This window comes from Cupressus sempervirens, chromosome 2 (genome assembly GCF_028749045.1).
Source record: "Cupressus sempervirens isolate cs-2001-9-10 chromosome 2, ASM2874904v1, whole genome shotgun sequence".
In the NCBI taxonomy this organism is placed as follows: Eukaryota; Viridiplantae; Streptophyta; class Pinopsida; order Cupressales; family Cupressaceae; genus Cupressus; species Cupressus sempervirens.
The window spans coordinates 307,468,245-307,485,902 of NC_143119.1; positions in this window are offsets into that span (position 1 = coordinate 307,468,245).

The window sequence follows — 17,658 nt, forward strand, 5'->3', positions numbered from 1 at the left end:
AAATTGGATATATTACTTCTCCATAAGAATTGGATAAAAGTCCTCAAATTCACAAAGAAATCATGATCCAAAATTTTCTTAGTAGCCTATTCTATAAAAAGATCCATCTCTTTCCCTTTGAAATCTTTAACAGTAAGGGTTAAGAGTGACATTGGGGGTTCCTCAGGCATTGCCTCCTCTACTTCTAATGTTGCTATTAGAACATCATCTTGACCTCCCATCTGCTTCAATTTATCCCTCAAAAAGTCTTCATTATAAAAAAGAATAGGGGTTTGGGAAGGAGAGTAATCTTGTACCTTTGATGAAGATCCCTCTTTCATCTTCTACCTTTTCACTGTTGCTTCTGAGGGTGGGCTTTCTGAATGTTGTCTCTTATAAACTAGCACAAGATGTTCCCCCACATTCCTAGCAACTACATACTCGACCTTCCTTTAGAGGGTATACTTCCCTGGACTGATGACAGTCTTATCCATCATTCTCCTTTCTACCTCCTTGGCCTAATCTGGGTATTCTTTTATCAATGACCTTCTTTTCATTTAAGGTTTGCATGATCCTAATCCTAACAAAATGTGTCATTAATTTATCTACCTTATCTCCCCAAAACTTGATATCAACCAAAGTATCATACTTTCTATCTAAAGCATTAACAAAATCCAAAACCCTACTATAAACTCTCCATTTTTCTTTCTTTACTTCCCATTTTTGTAAAGAAAATTCATTCCTAATTATATCTTTAGGAAAGTAAAATACATGTTCATAGGATTTTGCCTTAGTCTTTTCTTTAAACATTTCTTGAAATCCTTCTGGATCTATAAAATGAGAATGAGATTGGTTGATTTGATATCTATCAAGAAACTTACCCAAATCTATCCATTCCCCTTTGGTCAGAATAAAATTATGGATAATTGTAAAACTTGGAAAGTTTCTTCCCCTAGACCTTCCTACCAACTCCTTATCTTCAAGTCCTCCAATCTACCATAAGAACTCAGCAATCCCTACATTTAAGGGCACTTGGTATGGGAAGACATGAGGCTTCCCTTGGAAACCATACACTCTAAACATAGTAGACACTAAATATGGGATGATGTCTCCCCAGCTATGGCTATCCTTCATACTCTTAGCATGATCCTTAGCCCTAATCATCTCCAGTAAGGGTTTTGGAATTTTAGGGTTATCTCCACTTAACAAAATCCTCATATTTGATGTAAAATACCTATAAAAATCAGCAAAACTGGCATATGTGACTTCCCAAGTGATATATGCACTCTAGAGTTGAACTGGTAACTTCTCTCCATCCCTTTCTTGCTCTAGTTTCATGTCTTTAGCAAAGATAGAAACACCATTGTATAGGCACATATACATCAAAAAGGAATACAAGCAAAAGGGTTTGTCAACCTTACCCTTGCTTATGCCAATTAGCCCACTATTTGTTTCTTCAACTAAATGGGATGAAAAATAAAAAATGGAGCTCATTCCATACTACAAATTTTGAGCCATCATAAAGATTAAAGACCTTGATATGTGATCCTTCTCATCCATGCTAAAAATCTTGTAGAGGGAAATATAGAGGGCATGTGCCCTAGGGTTGAAATGTTTCTTTAACAAGGGCTCTAGGATAGAAGGTGTTACAAGTGCTAGATGCCCTACCTTTGCAAAATTATCTTGCAGTGGTCCCCCTTGAAGGTATATTCTCTGAGCATCATACCTTGAGTGCAAATCATCCAAAATGATCTTCTCATGTAGAGCAAGGTTAGGGTTTAACATAAAAACCTCTTTGATCACCTCAACAATTACCCTAAATAGATTGTCTCTAGCATGGTTCTCCATGACCCACAACATAGGGTCATACATCTTTGCCAACATTGTCAGCAAATCATCATCCATGAAGACACTTGGCACAACCAGCTTTCCGATGTTGAATTCCCTAACATTATTCAATGGCGTATCATGATTTCTCTACAAAAACCATTTTCTAAACAGCTCCAAACCACCCATTGATGTTTCTACATCTCTTATCCAATTTACTTTATCATAGAAATCCTCATCAGTTCTCAATCTAGGATTTTTTGGGACCAATTCATTTCCCTTTGCAATTTCATTTGTAGAAATGGGCAATTGTTCAAGGAAATCAACATGCATGTTCCTATGTTGGTAGTCTATATTTCTAGAAAAATCTCTTCGTGGAGGCATTTTTACTAATTGAACAAATTTTGAAATAGAAAAACTCTTAATAGTAGACTTTAGGGTACTTACTCACAAACTTTTGATAACCACAAGAAAACTCGTTCATAATAATTCACAGTATGACAATTGAGAAATCTAGGCTCTATTTATTCTACTTCAATTATATTTTTTGTTGTACCAGACTATGGAATGAATTACAAAATTTGTTCACACGAGGTTGCCTTGAAACACCATTAATGCTCTAACAGTAAAATTATGCATGTAATGTGAAGAATTTGAAAACTGGTCATTAATCTGGGCAAAATCTGATGGACTTGACACTGTGTCACTTTTTATTTAGTGGGACATGTGTCAACTTCTTGTATTATTTCTTTGGTTTAAAAGCTTTCACTTTCATTTTGTGAGATCATGACACCTTGATCAAACTTGCATCATATGATCAGGAAATAACCATGTTTTCTTAACATTGCTCATAGAAAATGGGCCCACTAAGACACATTTCAGCTAGTCACATTCTCGCTTTGGTTAAACAAATAACTTCTTCAATTTGTGAGAAAGCGACCATCGTAGATCTTTTGACAATGGATGGTTATGATTTATGCATGCTGGTATGTTTAAGGATCTAGCCCCTAGGGACATGTGGCAAGTTCTCACATTCTTGCTTTAGTTTAATTTCAAACACCTTTATTTAGTGAGAAGCATAGATCACCTTTTGATCTGATGGTTGGAAAAGATGTTAATGTTGTTACACATAATGTGGAGAGCAAAGTAGAATATGCCATGTGGTACCTTATGTTGACATCATCCCTTTTGAAACTCACAAGATAGACAAGTCCAACCAACTCCATATGTCACTCCCTTGCATTTTTGCTTTTGTTAAAGACCCTTCATGTCCCTTTTGCGAGAATACAACCATCGTAGATCTTCATCTAAATCAATGGCTAAGAAAATTGCTCATTCTTCAAATTGTTAAATGTAAAATGGACCCACAAGGACATGCATGAACTTCTCACATTCTCATGTTTCTTAAACATCAAGCACTTCAATTTCACGAGGATATCAAAATCCTTGATCTTCAATCTAATCAAAGATCGAGAACTAACTAGAAGAGAAGGCTTAGTCTAACTTGAGAACCAATTGTGGTGTGATAGCCAATATATGATGATGCACATCAAGAAGCCTAAAAATGGTCCTACATATACATGCATCGAGAGTTCGCATTCTCGCTTTGGTTAAAACTTGAACACCTTTATTCAACAACAAAGTGAGAAGCATTGATGTTGAGACTAAACTTGAGGATTACCGCAAACCTTCAGTCCGATAGGATAGGTGTCAAAAACTTGTATTCTCGCATTCCTTAAATAGACAACATCTTCATTTTGTGAGAAAGCAAGAGCCATAGATCTAAGGAAGATCAATGGTTACAAAGAAAAACTCATCACTTGGGTTAGAAGAAGCACATTTACAAGTAGAAAATGACCTAACCAAGGTTTGAGCAAAGAGACAATATAAATAATTAATGCAAAAAAAAAAAAAAAAAACCAAGGAAACAACCCTACCAAAGGTCTTTTATAATATACTAGAGTTTTTTCAAGATATTTTATGTTCACACTTAGGGTTTATTTCACAATTCCCACCCTAACCAAGGCATATGACCATTGAAAATTCAAAAATATTATAGAATTATTTTAAACCATGGGGCACAAAAACAAAGGGCTAACATGACCTTTCACATATATGATATTCAATGTCAAGTTGGCTTGAATACCCTTCTATACAAATATTAACATCCATCTGGTCGGATTTTATTGACCAATTAATTAACAAATTTAGTCTGTTGATAGTCAGCTAACACTAGATTGATCACTCAGGTTAATACATAACTTCCTTCAATGACCAACTAAACTTGGTTAACACTAACTACTTTGATGACCAACTAATCTTGGTTAATAGTAACTTCTTTGCTGACTGACCAAGCTCGGTTAATACTGACTTCTACTCAGATGATATTGGATTTTGGAATTCTTTTAGAATAACTGAGGGGGGGGGGTGAATCAGTTATTCAATTTCTAGATGTACAAAATAAAACTTTTCACAATTCAATGAACCTTTAAAACTTTCTCAACCATGCATGCATTCATTGTATGTTAACCTAAATTGATATGTTACTATAACATCAACATGTAGAAGTATAAAGCATAAAACACAAGATATCCATCAGTACACTTGACATAATGATTTAATGTGGAAACCCAATTTGGGAAAAACCACCAGTAACATGCTATTCCTTTTTTACTCTTCTCAAGTGATGCCTTGTTAAAGGTTACTAAACACACTATTAAATGTGATTCAGTTAAGGGATTTCAATCACCCTATTAAAAGTGAGCCTTGTTAGAGGAATTTAGGCCATTTACTTTAAATCCCACCCTATTAAAGGATTTACAATGACTGTTAAGTCAACCTTTCTCCAAAGGATTTACCCTAATCTGATACAATTGTTAGAAATGAACAATAGAGCTTTGATCTGATACAACTTGCAACCTTACTTGTAGATTACATATTACTATTCAGTCCTCATCTCTGCTTGATTTCCAATCTTTGCAGCTCAGACAATTTTTTCACCCTTTAAGCATCCATCCTCTTTAAGCCTTCTTACTTAGCTCACCATTGTAGACTTCTTCTCTTGGGTCACTTGATGAAGCAAATCATCTTCCTTCTCCTTATCAAATTTTCACTTTCAAAACTCTCTAACCTCAAACCAACATTGCTTCATGACCAAACATCCCTTGATATAGAAAATTAGAACTCTTTTCTCGCTCAATATCCATCACCAAAATTAGGGTTTTCGATGGAATATGTAGGATATAATGTATCTACCCCATATCTTCTCTTCTTTAGAAACTTCTCCTAGAATCCATTTGAATTTGCCTCCAAAATGGTTTACATAAGATTTTGTGCCTCCAACTCATCAATCTTATCTTCCTCTTGATTCACAAGTTCCAAGAAAATAGACCTTTCAGCTTTTATTTTGTGAATCTTTGATCTTTTTCATAATGCAGCAGCTCAACATTATCAATTTACTGATGCTCAACACATACTATGTTACTCGACATCTACTGTAAAATCACTCTGCATCAACTAACTTGCTTGGCATCCATTAGCTTGGTCAGCATCCGCTACAAATTGCTTTCACTCAGCTCCAACTGACTTTTTGCTCAACTTGCACAAACTTTTCTCGACACCTTCTATCAACTTGGTCAAGCTTAGCAAATGAACTTTGTCCAATCTTTTCCTTCTAAACTTTCTTAGTGTAGCTAATCATTTTGTACCCTCAAAGTAGATCATCAATACATTATGTTATCACTATCTTAACTAATTCTTACACTTCAATACATAATCATAACTCAACCTTTCCTCTAGGTACTTTTATTACATCTTGTTGATCAAATCCTCCTCATCAATCAAGTAAGTGATAGTGCTTGAAACACATAAGCAATTGTCTTACCAACATATAGCAGGTTTGACATCAGTGACAAAACAATGATTGAAAACACTTTTTCAATAGTTATCTTTACTCAAATGCTCCTTTCAATCATATATCAACAATTTTAATCTCCTTTAGTGCCTAACTGAGCTCAGCTTACACTATGCTCGATTAAAGCTTGATATTTATTTAACATCAATGACAATATACAATTGAATAATTATTTTCAAAAAATTCCCTCTTTGGCATTGATGGCAACACAACATGTCATTATGCAAAAAAAAAACTAGAGCAACAAAATGATTTATAAGATTTTATGATATCCTTAGTTTGATTATGAATCTTCATCCTTGAGATCTCCCTATGAGATTCTCCCTTTGTCATCTATCTTCAAACTTTGTCTTATCAATCTCTCCCTCTTGCTCTTCTATAAATCTCTCCCTCTTAATATTTTCTTTGGCATGCCATCAATCTCTCCCTCTTTGACATCAAATGCCAAATACTTCATATAATGAAATTGCAATGTACCTAATGTACTAATTCATATGCAATATACTCTAACAATCTTGCATCAACTTGATAGTTCTTCAATGAAGCTCGGTTGATGCATCATCAATATGTATTCTAGTGAGCATCAGATAGGGGAATGAACCTGAGCTTACCTCTTACATACAAAATTGTATCCTTAGGTAATGACTTGGTGAATATGTCTACCATCCTTCATTTGATGAACTTGTAAACCAACAAAGAATTTTATCTCTCCAAACATGGACATTTCAAATTTTTTCCTCATTTCTTTAGAAAATTATTTACATAGATCATCATGTCTTGTAAATAAGATATCATCTACAACAAATTCTACTAGCAATATCTTGTTTTGTGGTCCTTCTTTAATATATAGATTATTATGATCATTTATTCTTTGAAAACCAATCATTACCAGATACCCATGTAGTCTTTCATGCCATGCCCTAGGATCTTGTTTCATATCATATAAAGCTTTGTGTGGTTTGCAAACCATGTCTCTTTTATTTGGATCAATGCAATCTTTAGGTTGTTCAATGTAGATTTCTTCCTCTAGAACTCCATTCAAGAAGGCTAATTTTACATCCATTTGATACACTTTAAATCCTTTATGTGCAACATACACAAGTAGTGCTTGGACTCCTTCAAGTCTTGCAACAGGAGCAAATATTTCTCCATTTTCAATACCTTCTTCTTGAGCATATCCTTTACACACTAGCCTCATCTTGTTCCTTGCCACTTCTTCTTTCTGATACCAATTATTGGAAATGTGAGTAACTAAGAGGGGAGGGGTGAGATAATTACCACAAAAATAACTCCAAGTCCCTTAGATGTTAATACAGACTTCTCACTTAATAAACCAAATCATTGTTCTGATTGGTTAGAACTAGATAATCAATCTAACTTGGTTAACAAAGAATTCTTAAAAAATTAATGTGTATCAACCTTTATTAACTTAGTTGTAGAAACATAAAGCATTTAGAAAATAAAATGAACAGATAAGACACCAATATTTAACGTGGAAACTCAATTTGGGAAAACCACCAATGCAACTAGTTACAACTTTTCACTTTTCTAAAGTGAGCCCTGTTAAGATGCAACCCTATTAAAGGTTACAAAACACATAGTTAAGTGTGACCCTATCAGAGGATTTGAATCACCCTATTAAGGAGTGGCCTTGTTGAAGGTCTTCAAACAATTCAATCTAGAAATGTCACCTTGTTAGAGGATTTAAAAAATGACTATTAAGCCAACTTTGTTAAGATATTTCTTCATTGCTGCAATTGTTAGAGAGTAAAAATCATTGACCTGACTATTGAAGAAACTAACTTTACCAATTCAAATCACTATTCTAGTTTAACCTATTGATCCTTCTTGATTAGAATATTATTTGTAACTTGGTCTTCTAACTTAGATGCACTATCCTTTATCAAACATCCTTCTCATTTCACCCCTTTTACATTGTTTATAATTGCTTGATTCAATCCATAAATGGACCTTTCATATATATGATTTTCAATGTCAAGTTGGCTTGAATACCCTTCCATACAAACATTAACATCCATTTGGTTGGCTTGTATTAACCAATTAATTAACAAAAGTAATTTTTTGACAGTCGACTAACACTGGAATGATCACTCGTTATTACAAAACTAACTTCAATAACTAACAAAACTCAGTAAACACTAACTGATTTGATGATCGACCAAGCTCAGTTAATTCTAACTTCTTTGTTGACCAACCAAGATAGGTTATTATTGAATTTTGTTTGGCTAGTACTGGAAGCTCCTTTAGTTTCTCTTGCTTTGCAATTTTGTTGTCATGTTGTGCCCTTGTGATCTATATCTCCTTTGCACTACAATATTTGGGGTCAAATTGTGATGAAAAATTGTGATGATGGTCTAATTTGTGGTGTATTCGGGCCCAAATGTAGTAGTGCTCTGCGATTTTCTTCAAGGGGAGAAGATTTACCTATGTAAATGTTCTTTTCTTTTCCTTCTACACATGTATCTCTTTATATTTCCCCCGGCAGATGATTACATAAGCTTTTCTTTATGTATATGTATGTGTATACATACATACATACATATATACACACATATGTGTGTGTCTATGTATGTATGTATGTATGTATGTATACAGAAGCTTCTCTTTATGTATATGTATGTGTATATATACAAAGATCTCTCTGTTTATATACATACATATATACATAGACATAAATGTGTGTGTATGTATATATATACATATACATATGTATATATATGTAGATACATACATACATATACAAAGATTAGAAGGGCACGATAATGAGATGCAAAGATACTTATTTACATACATACGTATATACATACATACATACATCTGCATATGCAATTTTATCACCTTGAAAATTTGTATTTGATCTTTACCCAATCACCAAGAGATAATATAATCTATAAGTACAGTTCTGCATACTTAGTATGGTATGAATAGTTTTGATTGAATTTGTGTGGGGAGAGTGAGTGTACTCATAATGATAATGGCTTCGTGTATTAGGTCTTTAAAGGAAAGAGACTTACAAAAGATTAGATGCTATTTATGGATATGGGATGATTTTTTTGTGATGCCAATATATCCTCCTCCAATATATCTAAATTACAAAGTCCTTGAATCTCAGTACTCAGATCCAAGCCAAGAGCCTTCTGAACATTGAAACCACTAAACTACCTAGGACAGTGAACTTATCAAACATATGAACCTCATTTAATCAAATGGAACCATTTTGAAATAGGTTCAATGAGGTTCAAAACCCAAGAAGACTAAGATCTAAATCTTAAACAAGTTATGCATGTTGTGGTGGGGTAGGAGGAAGATGCTTGTGTGAATGGCTGATTAGGAAAGTTACAAAAAATTAGGGTGTCAATTGCAAGTAGTTTCGTTAATTTGATAAAGGAATCATCTTTGAAAGTGGGATGATCAAAATTGGCATGTGTTGGAATTACAAATAGGAAAGGTAAACATCTGAGAGGGGTGGGGGGTGAATCAGTAGTTTAAGCTTGGACCCATAAAACTTGCACCACACATCCATTTCATACATTCAATGAATAATATATAAAGCATATACATTTAAATCTTGTAAACACAAATAAGTAATCACACACATATGACACCGGATATGATTACCCAGAAACCCTCCAAGTGAGAAGGTAAAACTGGGGTGGGGATGACACCCACAAATCTTCACTACTGTAGTAATAAAGTGTATCCAATGAGGGTTACAATATTTTGACCATGAAACATGATCTACCCTGTGAAAGGTTATCCCTGTTAAAGGCTTAGAAAGATTGTTAGGTCTCGCCTTGTTAGACGATTTCAACACCCTGTTATAAAAGTATATCTTGCGAAAGGACTTTAACTCACAACTAAGTAAGCACCCTATTAAAGGATTCCATACAACTTGTTAAGACTACTCTGTTAAGATATTTTGACTGAAATCACTTGTTAGAATATCTCAGCATAGATCCTGCAATTAGCACTTGATTGCTTGATAAAAAATCACCTCTAAACAATGTATTCTTGATCCTTCTTGATTAGATGTCTCTTTATTGTATCCCTTTATCTATCCTCTATTCTACTCTAACTAATTCTATAATGTAATTTTACTTCATAACTTCTAAGCCACCATGAATGCTCCTCTTTCGCATGCAAACTATCCACTTCACTCCTTCAACATTGATAGAAAGTTTAGGGTTTCTCCTTCTTAAGAAGACTTTGGTGACTTAGGGTTAGGTATGAATCTATGGCTGAGATTCATCCATTTTTCCACTTAATCCTTCCCATTTTCTGATTGGTTACATGTAATCACATAGGGAATCCAACTAGAGATTCTTTCTTATCACCAAAATATCAAAAGTTAATCTTAAGTTGGCTCAAAAATGGTATACATAGTTGTTTCTACCTTTATAAATGAATATGTCAACACTATCATACTCGGCATCTGAAGTCTTTGATGCTTAGCATACACTAATCTTTATACTATGACTCAGCATCTATAGCACTCAGTATCCACTATTTACTTGGCACCTGAATCATGCGGCATAGTTTTTCTTCTCAACACTTGAGTGACTTGGCACATGAGTGGCTCTGCACTTACTATGACTTGGCATGATCTATTATTTATATGTTGTGCTCAGCGTTTACTACTAGTTTGGCATGAACTAAGTAAATAACTTAAGTGTGTTTACACTCACTTGTCAAAACCAATCTGAGATCAACAATCTCCGCCTTTGACATGAGTGTCAAAAACACTTGAGTATACATTATCATTCTTAGTCTTCTGAGCATAACATATCTCAACTCAACTTATATACAAAACTTCAAAATTTCAAAATTTTGTAATAACTTGTATACCTCAAAATTTGATAACCCTCCCTGAGTTGATAGATTTGTTATCTAACCAAAATTCTATACTCCTTTTAAGTAAATGTTTCTTTGTTGATACACTTTGACTTCATCCTCTGTTTTGTTGATATTCTTTCATCTAATATTTCTTGTATTTTTTGATGCTCCCTCTTTATTTGTTTTCCCCTATGTCTCCCTCATTCTCTTATTTCACTCTCCCCCTTTGCTCTATTTCTCCCCCAAAAATATGTCTCCCCTTTTTTGAGATTATGTTAGTGGGCTATACACTTATTGTGTTTTTGTCTAGAAAAGATTTATGGACATCCAATATCATCTTAAGGTTTGCATCCCAGTTATCACATGCTACATCCAATAACTTGATTTGGATTGCAAGCTTGATAGCAAGGTGGACTAGACCATCTAAGGTAGAAAGATTGGGGTATTTCTTTATTAGGGTTTTAGCATAGCCTAGTTCCTTGTGCAAAATTTCCATATGAGGGGTGAGAGTTTCCTGGATGCTACTTAGTTTGGCCCTTATGCTAGCCTCATATGTTGTCAATACAGCTAACTAACTCTAGGTTTGAAGCAATGTCCTAAAATGCTTCTCACTCTGAACTAGATTGATTGGTAGTTTTGCACCTAATGCAATAATTTGGCTCTCTAGACTTAGAATGTGACTTCTAGTCTCTTGGGTGAAGAGTGAGGGATTGCATAATTTAATGTACAATGAGAATATGTTCTCAAGTACCTTCTTCACATCCTCAACCTTAGTTTCCAATGTAACTTGTGTTAGTGCTATGTCACTAGATATTTTCTCATTTACTTTGTTTTGAAACTTCTTTTTTGACCATTCGAATAACTTAGCATTTGTATCTTGGTCTTTATTACTAACCTTCTCCACTATGTCTGTCAATTGTTCCATAAGTAGTTTGGTCTCATTAGGAGTTGGTAGACTAAATGCATCTAACAAGATGTCTTTAATATCATGTAGTGCATACTTCTACCTATGCTCTCTTCTAAGCATTTCCTGATGCTTTTTCCTTGCTAGGACCTACTGAAATATGCCCATTTTTTCTATGGTCATGGTATCATAATCATACTTGGGTAGAACAATTTCTTCATTAAGGCTCACATCTCCATATTGAATTAATTCTTTAGCCTTTGATGAACTTGGGCTCGGCATTGAGATCTACAATGGAGTAGCATCTATGCTTGGCTTCTAAAGAATATGACTTGATGGGGTGCTAGACGTTGGGAAGGTTACTAGTGCTTGGATGGGAGTTTGCTCCTTCAGTTGTGGTGTCACCTCACTCTCTTTAGGCTTGCCATGTTCTACCATAATGACTTGACTTGCACCTTGTCCTTGTGTTGTAGGTGCAAATAGGTCTATTTGATCTGTTTCTTGTTGTTCTACGGTAGCAACATGTGTTTCCACTATGCTCTTCTCTACTATATCAACCTTAGCAATTGTATTAATCTTGTTAGATGTATCGTCGAGTATTTGGACCAAAGGTTGTACATTAATGACTGGAGGGATGATAGAAGGTGGTTCTTGTGGATTCACCTTTTCCCTTGCAGTATTAGTCACTGATTTTTGTAGCTCATGCATACTGACCAAAATAGGATTATTACAAAGTTTGGCCTGTAGTGTATATTGATCTAATATCTTCTTCAAATCCTCCTCTATAAGTGGATTGATGTTCTGAGCTAATAGATCAAAAACATCCTTGAATGTTACTATTTCAATAGTCTCAGTTGTGGCACATGGAGGACTAACACTCAACAATTGTGTGTCTTGCTCACTCTGTTCTTCTGGCTGCTCTAGCTCAAATGTTGCCTTCTCATCTACTTGCATTTATGTTCCTCCCTCAACAGTGTTATCATTGTCATCTTCTTCTTCATCATCCTTGACTTCAATGGGTTCTTCCTCACCTTCCTTTGTTGTAGTCAACGCATAAGTGAGTTTCCATATCTATATAGACTTTTTGACAACATCCTCAATATTATTTTGTAAAATACTAAAGGATTTGTATTTAGCTATGAACCTAACTACATATTTCTTTGCAGCCTTTGTAATTTGTGCCTTAGTTAATTTAGGCATCACTTGGGCTAGTATGGTCTCCCTAATTTGTCTTTCCAGGTTTAGACAATAGTGCCATTTTTTCTCAACTATGTCATATAAACTCTTTGGCATTGAGTTGGCAATTTCTATTGGGGTTGTCTTGAATTTTTCCATCATAGCATATATGGCTTCTTCCACTTGGTTTTTCTCCAATTTACCCAATTTATCAAAATTAATACGTGTAGATACTAACAAGTCTGCATTGTTCTTGACATTTTCACATAAATTTTCAAATCTAAAAGAGGATTGTGACTCACCGCCTTAAATTCACTATTGTCATCTAAATCTATTTTCTCCTCATCAAAATCTACTTGTGCAACATACTTCCTTATTGGTCTCTTTTGCTCTACTTTTTTGGTTTTTTCCTTGGCATTTGGTGTAGTTGCACGTGTGTTGGCTCTTGTAGTTGGTGCAGTTGGCTTGGACTGGCTTGGTTTGACAATTTTCTTGGCCCTTACCATAGGTTGTGCCTTGGCCTTCCTCTTCTTTGGCTCGGTAGGAGTAGGTGCTTCCTCAGCTTCTTCTCCCTTGACACCTTCAGTCTCCTCCTCTTCTTGGTCTTCTCCCATACCTTGTGTCAAAGCTAGAGGTGCTTGTGCTTGGGTTTATTCTTCCTCTTCATCCTCTTATTCTTCTTCTTCTTCCTCCTCCACAGCACCCTCTAAAAACTTAGATTTCAACTTCTTTACCCTTTTTCTTCAAAGTTGAAGCATTCTTCAATTCCATAGTAATTTTGGACTTTACCATCTCATAATTTCCAAATATTTTTGTAGTTTTATCTACCTCTTCTGCCAATAAAGTTGTTATAGCTACAGAGGCTTCATCCACATTTATTTCATAACGTAAGGATCTCAACCATCTTACCCTTGGTGTAGAAGCTTGTACAAATGTATAATCAGCATCCACAAGAAAACATACATCATTATAGTGTTTCTCAACTAGTGACATTGGTATTTTGAACCTTTTCTTCATTGACTGCTTGAAATCTTCGAAGTAGCTAGTCATCACATATTCAAAATTCTCTCCTAACTGCTTAATATATCACCAATTTGTACAACTACTAACCTATTGGTTTTTCATGCAATTTTTCCAAATGTTGGAAATGTATTTTGCACATAAAAGAATGTACAAATCAATATAGAGCCAAATTTGCAGTGTGCACTCTTATTTTTCTTGATTGCTCTGAGGTTTTTCATCAGTTGTTGCAATTGTAGCTCTACTTTATCATATGTATGATCTTTCTTGACAATCTTGTATCCAAAATCCATAGCTATACAGGGCACACTATTCAATCTACTAGATTGATAGAACTTGTTTGATACAACCCTTACAATAAAGTTTATCAGAGGATCGGTGATTATGTCTATTGTCATGCCTCTCTTGTTCCAGATAGCTCAAGTATTCTTTTTAATCACTTCCTTCATATCACTTCTTAGTGTGTTAGGTCGATCTAGGGTTGGGTAACCAGTAACTCTATGGATTATTCTCTTAGTAATTTTGTTAGGTCTATTGTCTAGCCATAGTGAACCATTATGAATTTGGCTAAGCACTATTTTAATCCATTATGTCTTGAATACATTTGGAAAATCTAGGGCTCATGTTAATCCCTTTCTCTCAACAATTTTGAATTCTTCTTTCAAAACACCATTATCACAAAGTCTGTCATATGCTTCCTTAATCTCCATATCACCAATGCTTCCTATCTTACAATTGTAGCATTTTATTACATATTGAACCATTATCACATTCAGTGGAATCATTGACAATGCACTAGAAGGGTCTTGCTTATAAGTAATATCAGGAATAACTTTGAAAATGGGTTTTTTGACTTTATTACTTACTAACTGAACATTCAAAACTTCATTTCCTTCTACCTTCTTTGAACTCGATGCCATAATGAGAAACTAGGGTTTACAAAACTAAAATTGCATATCTTGGCTCTTGATAAATACCTTATGAAATCTAATGACTTGGTGTGAGATCGTTGTTAGGATCTTTTGAAACTACTTGGAATGGATTTCCAGATTGCCTTCTACTCTATTCGCTCTTTCTTGAATTTGAAATGATGTGAAATGAGCTATAAATCGATCAAATATCCTTTGAAAAACCTATAATAAATGTTGAGTGCTTACATAGCTACAAGCATAGCATCAACCAATTGCAAGCTCACTTGGCATCCCTTGACATTTCCATCACTCGACAACCATTACGAGCTTGACATTAACTAGCTAGTTTGATAGCTTGACATCTTCTAACATCCACTTAAAATATATAGGAAAACTTATCGTACAGGATAGAAACATGAAAAACTCAAAGATTTATCTTGTATTCCTAACAATATCTTGCATCTTTATTCATGCTAATGTATTCTCTTCAGTACTAGATTCCTTTGGAACTGATGTATGATGTAACTTTTAAGTATCAGTCCCACATACCTCTTGATTGCCTTATTTAATGAGGTGTGATCACCTGGCCCATTGGGTGAAGTGATCCCTTCTCCAATTGATGTGTTATAATCATCCTTTTTCTTCCATGTCTTATTCATCTCATCTCTGATGTGTTCAACATCTACTTTTCCTTTTCCTTTATCAAATTAAAAACTTGGTGCTTTGGATTTTGTTAGAAAATACCTACTGAGACAAGTCTTCAAATAGTTGAAACAAGTGATTTAGCTTAACCACCTTTGGTAATTACCTTTGAAGTGTGTCCTGATACAATTTTCAAGATCATGTCCATATTCTTGACAATATTGACAGCTATACCTTGTATTATAATCCTAGTTATAAGAGTTTTCATTGTTCCTTACCTTTGTTTTCTTGTTTGATGACCACATGGGTTTAGATCTGCATTCAAAAGCTTTGTGTCCATACTTCTGAAATTTGTAGAAATAACCTTCAAATCTTTGTGTGTGCATGGTCTTGGTTCTACATTCATGTGCTTGATGACCTCTCTTGTTTCACTTGTGGCAATAAACCATGTTCTTAGGCTTGACATTTTGATTTGTAGTCTTGCTCCTACACATATTAGCAGTATGTCCCTTCTTACTACAATTATGACAAATAGGTTTGGAGTTCTTACCTTTGTTGTTCCTGTCTTTTGCACTATTGGATAATTCTCCTTCTTTAGTACTTGTGTATCCTAGTCTAGATGTGTCATTATTGGACCTAGGGGATCTCAATAATTGCTCAAAGTATTTGATGGCTTCATTTGGCTTATTGAAAATTTCAACAGATTCCTTTTCTCTCTTTAGATCACTCTACAATTTCTCATTATGAAATTTGAATGTAGTTATCTCAATGTCCTTGACATTTAACTCATAGTTGGTATTCATCATTTGACTTAGAGTATCCAATTGCATGTTGGAAATCTTGGTTAGCTTTGTTGACTTCACTTCTAGTCTATTGCTTAGAATTCTTTTGTCTTCTTCAATCATGAATTTATCTTCCATAGCTTTCTTTTTTTGTTCAATTGCCTCACATAGCAGTATGGCTTATGATTCTTGCTCTAACTTGAGATTTATGATTTCCTCAACTTGGACTCTATTCTTTTCCATTAGATCTACAATTGTTGTATCAAGTTCAGTAAAGCCACCATTGGCAAATAGCTTGGTAGTGTCAATGTCTTTGTATTATGTGTCGTTTTCTACAATAACAATTTATTTCCTTCTCTTCAAGGACTTCCTTAGTTCTTCTATTACTTCATTGAATTGATGTAGAATGAGTTGTATCTTAATTCCCTCATTCTCAATAATCTTTCCCAATTTGTAGACTTCCATTTCAAGATCCTTCCTCAAAGCTACAAAGCTTCTCTTTCAAAGAACAAAGCTTTGATACTAATTGTTGAAATTACAAATAGCAACGGTAAACTTATGGGTGGGGTGAATTAGTAATTTAAGCTTGGACCCATAAAAATTTCACCACACATCCATTTCATACATTTAATGAATAATATATAAAGCATATACATCTAAAATCATGTAAACACAAATAAGTAATCACACACATATGACACTAGCTATAATTACCTAGAAACCCTCCAAGTGAGAAGGTAAAACTGAGGTGGGGATGACACCCATAAATCTTCACTACTATAGTAATAAAGTGTATCCAATGAAGGCTACAATGTTTTGACCATGAAACATGATCTACCCTGTGAAAGGTCTGCCATGTTAAAGGCTTACAAAGACTATTAGGTATCACCTTGTTAGAGGATTTCAACACCCTGTTAGAAGTGTGCCTTGCTAAAGGACTTTAACTCACAACTAAGTAAGAACCCTATTAAAGGATTTCATATAGCATGTAAGGACTACTCTATTAAAATATTTTGACTAAAATCACCTACTAGAATGTCTCAGCATAGATCTTGGGGTTAGCACTTAATTGCTTGATAATAGATCACCTCTAAACAATGTCTTCTTGATCCTTCTTGATCAGATGTCTCTTTGTTTTCTCTATCCTCTATTCTTCCCTAACTAATTATGCAATGTAATTTTACTTCATAACTTCTAAGCCACCATGAATGCTCTATTTGTGCATGCAAACTATCCTCTTCACTCCTTCAACACTCATAGAAAGTTTGGGGTTTTTCCTACTTAAGAAGACTTTGGTGACTTAGGGTTAGGTATGAATCTAGGCTGAGATTCATCCTTTTTTTTTTATTAATCCTTCCCATTTTCAGATTGGTTTCATGTAATTGCATAGGGAATCCAACTAGAGATTTGTCCTTATCTCCAAAATATCAAAATTCAATCTTAAGTTGACTCAAAAATTGTTTACATATTTGTTTGTTCCTTACAAACAAATATGTCAAAACTATCTTACTTAACATCTGAAGTCTTGGATGCTCGGCATACACTAATATTTATACTATGACTCGACATCTATAGTGCTTGGCATCCACTATTTACTTGGCACGTGAATCACTCAGCATAGTCTATCTGCTCGGCACTTGAGTGACTTGG